General features: G+C 48.7%; 1 pseudogene; it reads left to right on the forward strand.

Moving 5' to 3' along the window:
• The window catches only part of LOC137533603 (uncharacterized), a 47206-nt pseudogene that overhangs the window by 18505 nt on the left and 14623 nt on the right, over window positions 1-14078 (forward strand).

A 14078-nucleotide genomic window follows, 5' to 3' on the forward strand; every position in this document is an offset into this window, starting at 1 on the left:
GGACACTTTCTTTTCAACTTAGGTATCTTTAGAGAAGAGATAATCTTTAGATTGATTTGCTGAAGTTTGAGAACAGAGGAGGACATCAGTAACCATTGAAGGATAGTGGAGAGTGGACACGCAGTGACCAGCACAGGAAGAATGGTCATGTTAATCTGTTTTTCTAAGCAGTTTCTGCAGAAGGTTACAGTTGTACAGTACAGGCACATCTTGTGGCTTTTTACATATGCAGGAACAACGTATGTTGTTGTTTTTTAGTTCTTTGTGTTTTTTTTTGTCTAGTGTTATTTAAGTTCTTCTTTAAGATCCTCTTGGACTCGTTGACCGGCACAATGAAAAGGAAGTAGATCTACTGTTTATTTACTTTTCTCCATTTGATATCTGTTAATGGGTTTCAAACTGCAGCTAGATCAGTAGCACCTTTGGGAATGTTGGAAAGTCTAGACAGGCCTGTGCAACAACACACTGAAGTTCAGCACTGCTGTAATTTTGGTATACCAATTTGTAATTTCTTTTGACATAGATCAGAATTAAAATTAAATTCTTCTTGTATTCATTTTTTTTCCCTACAAATATGGATCAGTGCTGCACAAATTGTTTTATAACTAAACCGCTTTCTTATGAAGAGATGAAATCTATGCACTGTTTGGGAGCTGTTATTCCTGCCAGGGTGTAGGTTTCACTCACCGCCACTATGAGCTCTCAGCGCTACCGCCGATCTCCCTCGCAGCCCACTCGCTCTGAAGGCAGAGCTCTGTGAGCCGGTCAGGAGCTAGTTTAATTGGCTCCTGACCCCATGTTCACTGTGAGCCAATCACATCGGCTCACCTTGATGACAGGGTCAGGAACCAGTGAAGTCGGCTCCTGACCTGCTCACAGAGCTCTGCCGTCATAGTGACAGCAGAGCGAGTGGACTGGGGTGACGGTTGAGCGGTGTTAGCGTCGGTATCGGTGTGCCGTCGGCGAGTCCCGGTTTTTGGTGCAGCAGTCTCTAGGCCTTAAGGAGCCAGAGACCACTGGTACTAAAGTGGTTAATTTAATGGTACTTAACAATAAATTTCCACCTCAGTGTGTAACCAGTGTAAACTTCCAGAACTGGCTGTAGCTGTAAGCCCAAATATTTTATCCTGGAATTGGCACTTCTAGCTGTATGAAGAGCTGTACTGAAGGGATTGCTTTTCTGGTTAGGCTTTCAAGATGAAATGAGCAGGTTTTGAGACTGCAAATACATTTCATCTAATGCCCAGAATGCCACAATAAGTAAAGTATAAACGTAAGTTGATTGTTGGACATTATTATTATTCAGTATTTATATAGCAAGAACATTTTATGCAGCGCTTTACAAAGTATGTAGTCTTGTCACGAACTGTCCCTTAGAGGAGCTCACAATCTAATCCCAACCAAAGTCATATGTCCATTCTAGTCTTTAGGAGGAATCTAAATAACTTCAGTTTGTTTTTGGGATGTGGGAGGAAACCGGAGCACCTAGAGGAAACCCACGCAGACACAAAGAGCACATACAAACTCCATGCAGACGGTGCCTTGCCTGAGGTTCAAACCAGGGACCCATCGCTGCAAGGCAAGAGTGCTTTCCACATTGCCACTGTGCTGCCCAAACCAAGACATGGAACCAAAGATCACTCCACTTTTGTTGAAGATGTGCAAATGACTCTTGGCTTAGCATAGACGGTCATTTCTATTGATGGGAGTGGGGAAGAAAAAAACAGGAGAGCCTTCCAGGGAACAATTTATGTTCTACTCTCGTGTAGCTGGGAGAGGACGGAAAATCTGTCAGGCCTCCTCTTGTCCTCTTGGTTATAAAGCTACAATCTTTAATGGGGTCTGATTACCCCTTATGTAGTCTACGCTCTGTGGTGTCCCTGCGGCCGCTTCTATGTGGGTAAAACCACCCGTCCTTTAAAAGAAATAATCCAGGAGCACTGGCGCTCCATTGATAATGGGAAGGGTGCCCCAAGGCTAATCGAGCATGTACGCAACGAGCATGCCAGTGACCCTGCAGTCCTTAAATTTTGTGGGCTCACTCAGGTTAATGTCCCTTCAAGGGGTGGGGACCGGGCACGTCTCCTTCTGCAGAGGGAATCGCTAATCATAATAAGAAGTGAAGCAATGGGACCTCTGGGATTTAATGACCACAATGACCTTGCATGCTTTCTAGAACCCTAACTGGATGAGGACTATAGGTGAAAAAGGATCATCTTGAATCAACTCCCGAACGGAGATACTTACTTGGAAATTGTCATATTTACAGGTTCTGGCAGCTTTTAAGTTAGGCTACTTCATGATGTGAATAGTACTAGACAGAGGCGTAGCTAGGGCTTTCAGCGCCCGGGGACAAAGACTATTAATGCGCCCCTAAGGTGAAGGGTGCGCCGCGCCAAATAAGGGGGCGTGTCCACATATTAAATGTGGGCGTGGTTATGGGTGGAGCCAAATGTACAGGAAGTTAGCAGGCTCCCGCTCACCCACTCTCCCTCAGTATGTACCTTCCAGCATGTTCCAAGACAAATTGAGCAATCATGAGCCCCCCCCCCCCCCCCCATCAAGAAAAATTGAGCAATCATGAGGCCCCCAACAAGACAAATTCAGCAACCATGAGGCCCCCAACAAGACAAATTCAGCGATCTTGTGGCCCCCAACAAATCATGAGGCCCCCAACAAGACAAATTCAGTAACCATGAGGCCCCCAACAAGACAAATTCAGCAGTCATGAGGCACATAAATAGACAGCATTTCACATCAATAGGCAGACCCTTAATATGGTAGACACCTCTCACCTGGCAGCAGTTCCCCAAAATACACTCAATCTGACAGCAGTGGTTCCCCAAAAATAGGTAGCCCCAGGTCTATAGGTGTCCCCAGAATAGGTGGCCAGCAGTATAGATGTCCCCAGAATAGGTGGCCAGCGGTATAGATGTCCCCAGAATATGTGGCCAGCGGTATAGATGTTCCCAGAATATGTGGCCAGCGGTATAGATGTCCCCAGAATAGGTGGCCAGCGGTATAGATGTCCCCAGAACAGATAGCCAGGGGTAGAGATGTCCACAGAACAGGTAGCCAGGGGTATATGTGCCCAGTATATGTAACCAGGGGTATATGTGCCCAGTATATGTAGTCAGGGGGTATATGTGCCCAGTATATGTAGTCAGGGGGTATATGTGCCCAGTATATGTAGTCAGGGGGTATATGTGCCCAGTATATGTAGTCAGGGGGTATATGTGCCCAGTATATGTAGCCAGGGGGTATATGTGCCCAGTATATGTGTAGCCAGGGGGTATATGTGCCCAGTATATAGGTAGCCAGGGGGTATATGTGCCCAGTATATAGGTAGCCAGGGGGTATATGTGCCCAGAATAGGTAGTCAGGTGTGCCCCCCAGCAGGAGGGGAGCAGCGCAGTGTAGGGAGAGCTGTGAGCACCTTAGGGGGCTCTCCCTCGCTCGCTCTCCCCTCCAGAAGTAATGTCCGGGTGGCTGGCTGGCTCACCTGGGGGCTCCACGCTGTCTGCGGCCTGCCTGGCCCTGTTTAGCCTCCAGAGGGATGGTGCTGGCTGGGGCTCAGGGCAGGGGCCGGGCTGGCTCGCTGGCTGGCGGCGCCTCTTCTTCTGACTTGCCGCTCTGCGCAGCGTTCCACTTCTATATGGACGCTGCGCGGCGGTGCGGCGGGCGACCATGACGTGTGACGTCAGTGACGTCACCCTCTGACTGCGAATGGGGAGATCCGGATTCCGGCCCGGGCCGGCTGGCGGTGAGTGCTGCATAGCAGCGCGTATTGATTAAAATAATTGAATATTAAAAAAAAAAAAACACTGCAGCTGAGCTGGGGGCGCCCTTGGGGACCTAGCGCCCGGGGGCACCCGTCCTACCCCGACCCCCCCTAGCTCCGCGCCTGGTACTAGATTGTTTATTTCACTTGAAATTGATAGCGCAATGTAATATGTCTTAATTCATTCTAATGAATCTAACAACAAGTGATTTTCAATAGTGGTACCCATATGATGTTTGGCCATACTTATATATGTTTCCCTCTCTCTCTAGATCCACCGAGTGTCGTCAGATGCAAGGCCTCCAGGCTCCATGGAGAGGCTTTGCTGAAGACGACACGTCTCCCAATCCATGTTGCAAGACTTGCTTCTTTTTCTTGCATCTTTTACTTTATTTACTATTTTCCTTTCATTTTTCTCTATTTAATTCAACACTTAATCTTGGCACCTATCACTATTCACGTTTCATCACTTTACCTTTTGGCAAGCCTATCATGACGCTTAGCGCATCAGATGTCACGCTGGTTGGCTGGGGAATACACCAGCCTTTGTTTACATTGTGCGTCACGCCGACGTCATTCGGCGGTAGCCAGTGGACGAACAGCGTGACTCTGCACGGCCAGGAATCCCATTGGCCACAGTCGATGCGTAGAGCGTCCTGCTAATGCGACCTCCTGTTCACGCCCCTAGTTGCGTCTGCGTGAACCATAGGCCTAGCTGAGCACAAGTAGGCGGGGACACGTGACGCGGACTTTTATCCGCCTACCGCCCACTGCAACCAGGAAATATAAACCTGGTTTACACTGTGTGCCGGCGTGGTCAAGCCTTAGAAGAAGCACCGCCGTGCGAAACGGCCGTCAGGCTGCCCTACTACACCCTGCGCCCACTGCCAACTCTACACCCATGGTAGGACTGTATTGTTCTTGTCACTGAACTGTTTGCTGTATGCATTCCATTGTTTGAGCACAGCCCGGAATAAATGAAGTCTCTATTGCTACAGTGCCGGATGTTTTCTGTATCTTTCTTGTGATCTAGGCCTTATACAATACAATACAATAACATTTCTATAGCGCTTTTCTCCCATAGGACTCAAAGCGGTTCTGGCGCCTTAAGGCGCCAGAGACCACTGGTACTAAAGTGGTTAATTTAATGGTACTTAACAATAAATTTCCACCTCAGTGTGTAACCAGTGTAAACTTCCAGAACTGGCTGTAGCTGTAAGCCCAAATATTTTATCCTGGAATTGGCACTTCTAGCTGTATGAAGAGCTGTACTGATGGGATTGCTTTTCTGGTTAGGCTTTCAAGATGAAATGAGCAGGTTTTGAGACTGCAAATACATTTCATCTAATGCCCAGAATGCCACAATAAGGAAAGTATAAACGTAAGTTGATTGTTGGACATTATTATTATTCAGTATTTATATAGCAAGAACATTTTATGCAGCGCTTTACAAAGTATATAGTCTTGTCACGAATTGTCCCTTAGAGGAGCTCACAATCTAATCCCAACCAAAGTCATATGTCCATTCTAGTCTTTAGGAGGAATCTAAATAACTTCAGTTTGTTTTTGGGATGTGTGAGGAAACCGGAGCACCTAGAGGAAACCCACGCAGACACAAAGAGCACATACAAACTCCATGCAGACGGTGCCTTGCCTGAGGTTCAAACCAGGGACCCATCGCTGCAAGGCAAGAGTGCTTTCCACATTGCCACTATGCTGCCCAAACCAAGACATGGAACCAAAGACCACTCCACTTTTGTTGAAGATGTGCAAATGACTCTTGGCTTAGCATAGACGGTCATTTCTATTGATGGGAGTGGGGAAGAAAAAAACAGGAGAGCCTTCCAGGGAACAATTTATGTTCTACTCTTGTGTAGCTGGGAGAGGATGGAAAATCTGTCAGGCCTCCTCTTGTCCTCTTGGTTATAAAGCTACAATCTTTAATGGGGTCTGTTACATTGTGGACTGTTATTGAAATCCTGTACTTGGGCTTGTCTTCACTTATATTTTTTATATGAAGATCTATTTTTAATCCATATGATTTAGTTGCTATTATTGGGCTATAGTGCCTATTTAGGTTTATGTTTGTTTTGTTGTTTTCTTTTACTGGTGTTTAGGCTGTTTCTGGGGAAACTTCTTTAAATTTCCTGTTCGAGCAGTTACAGTGAAACTTCTGCATTAGGAAGAAAAAACACAAAGCATTTTTTATTACCGTGGTATAATGTGGTGCGATGACAGCCAGGCAACTGGCATTGTTTATAAGAGAATGAAGATGGCAGCCTCCAACTTCCTCTCACTTCAGGTTACCTTTAAATGATGTCATGTAGAAGAAGGGGCTGTGTGTGCAGCTGGCTCTGTATCTGCCTCAGGCTGGGAATGAGGTGGGGTTATCCTGCTACTGCAAACTGTCATTAACAACACAGTTAAATGCAGAAAAATCCCTATTTATTGTTCAGGCCTGTGTAATATGATCATGCTTTATAAATAAAACACTATAAAAAAAAGACATTCGTCAATGTGGACAGCATTTTAGATTTTAAGTTTTGTTTAGACTTTTATTCACAGTCCTGCTTAAACGGATACTTAAGCCTAGATAAAAAAATCGGTTTTACTTACCTGGGGCTTCTACCAGCCCCCTGCAGCCATCCCATGCCCTCGCACTCGCTCACGGATCCTCCTGTCTCCCGCCGCCAGCTAGTTTTGCGTTGTCTTTGCGTTCCTGTCAATAGCATCCTGTGCAGGACGCTATTGTGGACAGGAACACAAAGAAGGAGATGCATGGCCAGGCCTGCGCAGGCCCAGTGAGCCTGGTGACCGAAAGCGAAACTAGCTGGCGGCGGGGGACAAGAAGATCCGCAAGTGACTGCGAGGGCACGGGACGGCTGCAGGGGGCTGTTAGAAGCACCAGGTGAGTAAAACCTGATTTTTTTTTCATCTAGGCTTAAGTAACTCTTTAAAGAGACTCTGAAATCTCCTAAAAACAAGGTTTTTACTTTAAAAACCTCTTTAACCTAATTGCCCCTCCTAAAACGCAGCAATGCCATAAACCACCCCAAATTAGCTGGGGAACATCTGCAGCTCTGCCTCTACATGCGTCTATCAGCGCGGATCGACGCCTCTCCCCCGCCCCTCTCAGTCTTCTTTCACTGAGAGGGGAGAGGTTGGAGATGCGCGCTGATAGACGTGCATGGAGGCAGAGCTGCAGCTGAAAGCTCTGCCTTCTCCAAGAAAGTCGTGGATCTTGCCGGGGGTAATTAGGGGTGATTTATGGCGATGTCAGCCGCAGGGATGCAGCGTTCTATCAACCCCCCTGTAGCTGTCATATGCTGCGCTGTCCTCCTCCAATCACCCGTTCCCCGCCGCCAGCACCGATCAATTATTCGCCTAACAAGATGAATAATGCACGCTCGCGTCTTCGGGAGCTTAGTGTGCAGACGCAGTCCAAGTTTTCTTGTACTGCACAATAAGCTCCCGAAGACGCAAACGGGAGCGAGCATGCACAGCCGCAGTAGCATTAGACGCATAATTGGACCGGCGGTGGAGAGAGAGTGATCGGAGGAGGACGGTGTGGGACATGACAGCTACAGGGAGCTGATAGAAGCCCCCGGTAAGTGTCAGTGTTTGTTTTTGCAGCACTCCACAGAACCCCTTTAACCTCCCTGGCGGTAAGCCCGTGCTGAGCACGGTCTATGTCGCGCAGGAGGATTTCTCAGGCCCTGCTGGGCCGATTAGCATAATTTTTTCTTTGCAACACGCAGTTAGCACTTTGCTAGCTGCGTGTGCACTCTGATCGCCGCCGCAGTGACCCTAGCGAGGGATGGTCAGTGAGCTGTGTACATATGAATTGGCCGCCGGGAGACTTTGCCGGTATATGGCTTATCCTGCTACTGCACAAGTTCCCGGCGCCATAAATACTATTCCCTCTCCACGTGGATAGTCGGAATGATATAATTCGGCTTCCAGCTATTGCTGGAGGCCGAATTATAGTGTTTTAAGAGCAACTTCAGCTCCGACTTCTGACGGCGCTGAAGTTACTCACAGTGCGCTGTCTATGGTGGCACCGGCTGCACCCACATCTCCTGCGCTGTTATTACAGCGCTCGCAGTGAGATGCTAATGATGCAAAGCTGGAGGAATTTTTATATAGGTAGATTGGAAATGGACCGAAAAATGCAACTGCTACATTACTGCTGGTTCTATTCAAAGCTTCATACATTTGCATGAATTTTGTTTTTCGTCTCATTGACCATCCCTAATTCTGGCAAATTCAACTAGTCTCTATTCTTCCTACTTTGAGTGTCATCTCTGACTGATCTGTCTACCAGTTGCAATTAGGGCTGGTTTCCATTGGGAGCTGTGGCCATTCCCTATTCAGCCACAGCTCTCGTTCTGCGGAGCACCCGCAGCCCAAATCGCTAAGCCATGACTATAGTGATTCAGCTGTGAGCTGCATAAAACTGCACCATGCTGTCCATATTCACACCGAAGTACGATTTGGCTGGCATGCAATGTAAGGAGATGGGCAGCGTTTCCCAACTGGCGTGCGGGGATGCTCTACGAATCTGCAGGTAGTGGAAAACTAGCACAGGGAGCTGAAGTCTGCTCTAGTAATGTTATGCAAAGCACATTGGGCTCGATTCACAAAGTGGTGCTGTGAAGATGCGCGGAAGAGCCGCCGCCATGAGCCAGGCGGAGGCGGCTCTTTCCGCGCACAGCGGGGCAGAGCACGGGGAGGCAGCCGCCTCCACTCAGTCTGAGGCGGCTGTCCCCGTGCAAGGCATGGCGGAGCGCGGAAAAACCGCCGCGTTGGACGCGGCGGTTAGCGCGCAGGTCCCCCTTGCAGAGGCACCGCAGAGCGGTGCTGGTGTGGCTGGGACACATAGTCCCTCCAGGTTTAGAGTGACGCGCGCGCGCACTCAGGCAGGGAAAATATGACAGCCAGCTGACTCTGGCTCCACTCCTCATTGGTCCAGCACTTAGGGAGGTGCTGGAAAGATGCCTGTGTATATATACTGCTAGCTGGTCATTTCTCTGGTGTCTGGCGTTGCGATCACATACGTGGGAGCACTCAGACCTGCAGTCAGATCCTTAAGTGTGCCGGGACCAGCTGGAGCTGTAATCCTACACTTAGCTAGATTCTGTTGATAGCTTAAAGAGGAGCTGTTAGGTATAAGGTCTCAGAGAAAATAAACACATATATCAGTAGCTAAAGATTGGCTGTACTTACATTACATATGCATTTCACTGTCCACGTTTGGATTTCACAGAATTTGTATAAAGTATATGCAGAGATAGATGCTCCTGACAGCTCATGGCAGGCTCCATGTTTTTCTGTCAAATGTGTCGTCATGTCCTGCCTGCTTCCTGATCACAGAAAAGCTCCTACTTGAACAACACAGTGTGCAGTGAATATTAATGAGCCATGTGGCTAGGAACAATAGCTGACTCCTGCAGTGTACTCTGCCCGGAGATTTATCAGTGCTACGCGCTGGACTGATTACAAGCTGCTGTAACGTCTCATTAGCAGCCGAGGGGAGGGCCCCAGAATGCTTTGCAGTATAGTATGCGGCTTGCGTCCTCTTGGGTTTTAACAGCCTTGCTGATAAGCACACATCAAAGGTAACTGAGATTTTTATCTTCCCTAATGGCTTTTGGGCTTCCTTCTAAACTGTTTAACACAGGAGAATAGAGGTTTAAATTAGCTTCTGCAGCCTGACAGTTACTCTTTAAAGTACTAGTTTGATTGTGATTATCTGTTATGACCTTTTGCCTGCCTGACTATCCTCCTGAACTCTGATCTTGTACCTCGATATTTCTGATACCCTGTTGCCGAACCCCGGCTCGTCCTTAGACTCTGCTTCTGCCTCTTGATCTTGTACCTCGATATTTCTGATACCCTGTTGCCGAACCCTGCCTGTTACTAGACTCCGCATCTGCCTTCTGATACTGTACTTTATCTGTCTGTGTGGTTACGACCTGACTTGCCCGACCTCGAGAACCGACCTTACTATTGGAGGCGGTTCCCCGTCCTGCTAGTGACACTTCCTCCAGAGTGTCACTTGCAGACTATCCTTCCTACTCTCAGCCTGACTCCTCCCGCCTTGGAGGGTTCAGGTCTTCGGAAGGAATCCGTGCAGTATTCCTCACTGCACTGAGGCCTAGTCCTCCAAGTGTTACTGTTACACCAAACACTACACTCTACTCAGGTGAACAGAGGTTAGCTGGTATATTGGATTATCGGTGATACTGCAGATCACTTATAATCTGGTATATATCTGTATTCCCAGTGATACTGCAGATCACCGGTAATCAGATCCTCTCTGTGCTTCACCGATCGTTACAGAACGCCAGACCAAAAACAAAATGGACGCACGCTCTGGTCCTCTGGGGGAACTTGCCACTTCCGTGGAGAATGTCAATCGAGTGTTGGGTGAACACAAAGCATTGATTGAAGCTTTGTCAGGGTTTGTACAAACCCTCCAGACGTCAGTAGATGAGGTGCGATCCCCTCCTAGCCTGGACATATGCATGCCCGTTCCTGAACGGTTCTCAGGCCACAGATCTGACTTCCGCAATTTTAGGAGTAGAGTGTTATCCTATTTTGAATTGAGACCCCAATCCTCTGGTACTGAGGCCCAGAGAGTCACGTTTATCAAAACTTTATTGGCCGGTGACTCTCAGACTTGGGCATATAACCTGCCCCCTGGAGACACAGCTCTGACCTCGGTAGAGGAATTCTTTAAAGCCATGGCAGTAATTTACGACGACCCAGACCTTGCTGCGACCTCTGAGCGGAAGCTCAAGCTTTTACGGCAAGGCAAGGGTCCAGTCGAAGATTACGCGGCCGAATTTCGTAGGTGGTCAGTTACATCCAGGTTACGGCAGTGGACGATTCTCCTCTGCAGAGGAATCATCCGCTGTCCCAGACTCCAGAGATAGAGATCACGGTAGGGGTTTTACATTGGGAGAGGTTACAGTTTTTTGTGTTACACATGTCTACGTCCACCATTATACTTGGTATGCCATGGCTGCACCTCCATTCCCCCCAGATTGATTGGGCCACAGGTCAGTTAACCAGCTGGTCTGATCATTGTCGCCAGCAGTGCTTAGGGAAGGTGACATTGGCCCAGACCAGGATTCAGTTGGAAGAGGTTCCAGTACAGTATTCCGAGTATGCCGATGTGTTCTGTCCCAAAGCCGCTGACAAGTTACCGCCACATCGCCCATTTGATTGCCCCATTGATCTCCAATCTGGTTGTACGCCCCCTAGGGGTCATCTTTACAATTTGTCCAGGCCAGAGAAACTGGCCATGCAAGAGTATATTCGTGAGAATTTAGCCAAGGGGTTTATTCGACCATCCCGGTCGCCCGCCGGCGCAGGGTTCTTTTTTGTTAAAAAGACGGAGGTCTGCGGCCGTGCATAGATTACCGGGGCCTGAATAAAATCACGATAAAGAATCGCTACCCCTTGCCCCTGATAGATGACCTTTTTACACAAGTTACCAACGCTAAAGTCTTTTCAAAATTAGACTTACGGGGCGCATACAACCTGGTGAGGATCAGAAAGGGCGATGAATGGAAGACGGCCTTTAACACGCCCGACGGGCATTACGAGTACTTGGTGATGCTCCTAGGGCTGTGTAACGCCCCGGCCGTCTTCCAGGAATTGATTAATGAGGTCTTCAGAGAGGTGTTGGGCAGGTTCGTGTTAGTATACCTGGACGATATACTTATCTTTTCCAACAACCTCTCTGAGCACAGAACACATGTCTGAATTGTACTGGACAAACTGAGGCAGAACATGCTATATGCGAAATATGGAGAAATGTATATTCGAGGTGACATCCGTCGCTTTTTTGGGGTACATCATTTCCACCTCGGGCCTGTCAATGGACCCTGCCAAGGTCTCTGCTGTGTTAGAGTGGCCCCAACCCGTGGGGTTAAAATCTCTGCAGAGATTCCTGGGCTTTGCTAATTATTATCGAAGGTTCATAAAGGGGTACTCCACGGTTATTTCACCCCTCACCAATCTCACGAAAAAAGGGGCAGATACTAACCACTGGACCCCAGAAGCCCTGCAAGCATTTTCCACTCTGAAAAACTTGTTTTGCTCGGCACCCATCCTGAGGCACGTTGACACTTCTTACCCCTTTATTGTTGAGGTGGACGCCTCAGAGGTCGGGGTAGGGGCTGTGCTGTCTCAGCGATCAGGGTTGCAGGGAAGATTACATCCCTGTGCCTATTTCTCTCGTAGGTTCTCTCCGGCAGAGAGAAACTACGATATAGGCAACAGAGAGCTCCTCGCCATTAAACTCGCCTTTGAGGAGTGGCGTCACTGGCTGGAAGGAGCTGAACATACGATTACAGTATACACTGATCACAAAAACCTGGAATACATCGAGGGGGCTAAGAGGTTAAGTCCCCGTCAGGCTCGATGGTCATTATTCTTTTCGAGGTTCAGGTTCATTATTACGTACACCCCGGGCAGCAAGAACATTAAGGCAGATGCTCTGTCCAGATGCTTTGAGCCGGAGACAGCCCAGCCCAATGCCCCAGAGTTCATTATCCCACAGAGACTGGTGTTAGCTGTGACAGAGACTTGGGAAGACTGGACAGAGACCCTGAGCCCCTTTCAGCAGGATGTCCCCGAAGGGAAACCTGAAGGGGTTATGTTTGTGCCTTTGCCCTTTCGTCTCCGCATTTTGCAAATGTTTCATTCTCACAAAAATGCGGGACACCCTGGCGCGTCTAGAACACAAGATCTTGTATCCAGGTGTGCTTGGTGGCCTTCTTTAGCAGCAGACTGCAAGGAGTTCGTTAGGGAGTGTGCAGTGTGTGCAAAAAATAAACCCTCCCAGCTGGCACCTGTGGGTACCTTGCAGCCTTTACCCACCCTGAGTGAGCCATGGACCCATTTGTCCATGGATTTTGTGGGTGAGCTTCCCAGGTCAGAGGGCATGTCGGTCATTTGGGTGGTGGTCGACCGCTTCAGTAAAATGGCCCATTTTGTGCCCTTGAAAGGACTCCCCTCGGCCCAGGAATTGGCCGACTTGTTTATCACACATGTGTTCCGGCTGCACGGCATTCCGGAGAACATAGTGTCGGATCGGGGAGTCCAATTCGTTTCTAAATTCTGGAGGGCATTCTGCCACCAAATGGGCATGAAGCTGTCATTTTTATCGGGCTACCACCCACAGACCATTGGTCAAACGGAGAGAATCAATCAGTCTTTGGAACAATTTTTGAGGTGCTACGTCGCAGAAGCGCAGAATAACTGGGTAAAATTTTTGCCTTTCGCAGAATTTGCACAAAATAATCTAAAAAGCTCTTCCACCGGGTTCTCTCCGTTCCAGGTAGTGTCTGGAAGAATGCCCAAATTCTCACCATTGCCAGTAGCCGCCACTCCGTTTCCAGCTCTGGAGGCCTGGCAAAGGTCCTTTAAAGACATTTGGTGGAGGGTAAGAGATGGTTTGGAAAAGGCGTTCCGAAGTCAGAAGGGTCAAGCGGACAAGAGACGCTCTTTGGAGTGGAAATTCCAACCGGGAGACTTAGTTTGGGTTTCCACACGTCACTTGACTCTAAAACAACCTTCAGACAAATTGGGCCCCAGGTTTGTCGGTCCGTTCCCGGTAGCGAAAAAGATCAACAGTGTTACTTATACCGTTGACCTTCCCGCCAGCATGCGTGGGGTAAGGTCCTTTCATGTATCCCTGCTCAAACCAGCAGTCCATGTGGGTCCTACTCCTCCTCCTCCGATCATAGTGGATAGTCAAACTGAGTTCGAAATAGAGAAGATTTTGGACTCACGCATAGTACAAAACTCGGTACAGTATCTGGTGCATTGGAAAGGGTATGGCATTGAGGAGAGACAATGGGTACCGGGGAGTCGCATGCATGCAGACAAGTTAAGGAAGGAGTTTCATGCCTTACATCCAGAAAAGCCTGGAAGGAGCTGTCCGGAGTCCACTCCTCGGGGGGGGGGGTACTGTGAAGATGCGCGGAAGAGCCGCCGCCATGAGCCAGGCGGAGGCGGCTCTTTCCGCGCACAGCGGGGCAGAGCACGGGGAGGCAGCCGCCTCCACTCAGTCTGAGGCGGCTGTCCCCGTGCAAGGCATGGCAGAGCGTGGAAAAACCGCCGCGTTGGACGCGGCGGTTAGCGCGCAGGTCCCCCTTGCAGAGGCACCGCAGAGCCGTGCTGATGTGGCTGGGACACACCAGACAGGTCAGGGATAAAGTTTTTGAGACATTTAAAGCAGGCTTAGGCTACAAAAAGATTTCCAAAGCCTTGAACATCCCAC

Source organism: Hyperolius riggenbachi, chromosome 9 (assembly GCF_040937935.1).
Source record: "Hyperolius riggenbachi isolate aHypRig1 chromosome 9, aHypRig1.pri, whole genome shotgun sequence".
Taxonomy (NCBI): Eukaryota; Metazoa; Chordata; class Amphibia; order Anura; family Hyperoliidae; genus Hyperolius; species Hyperolius riggenbachi.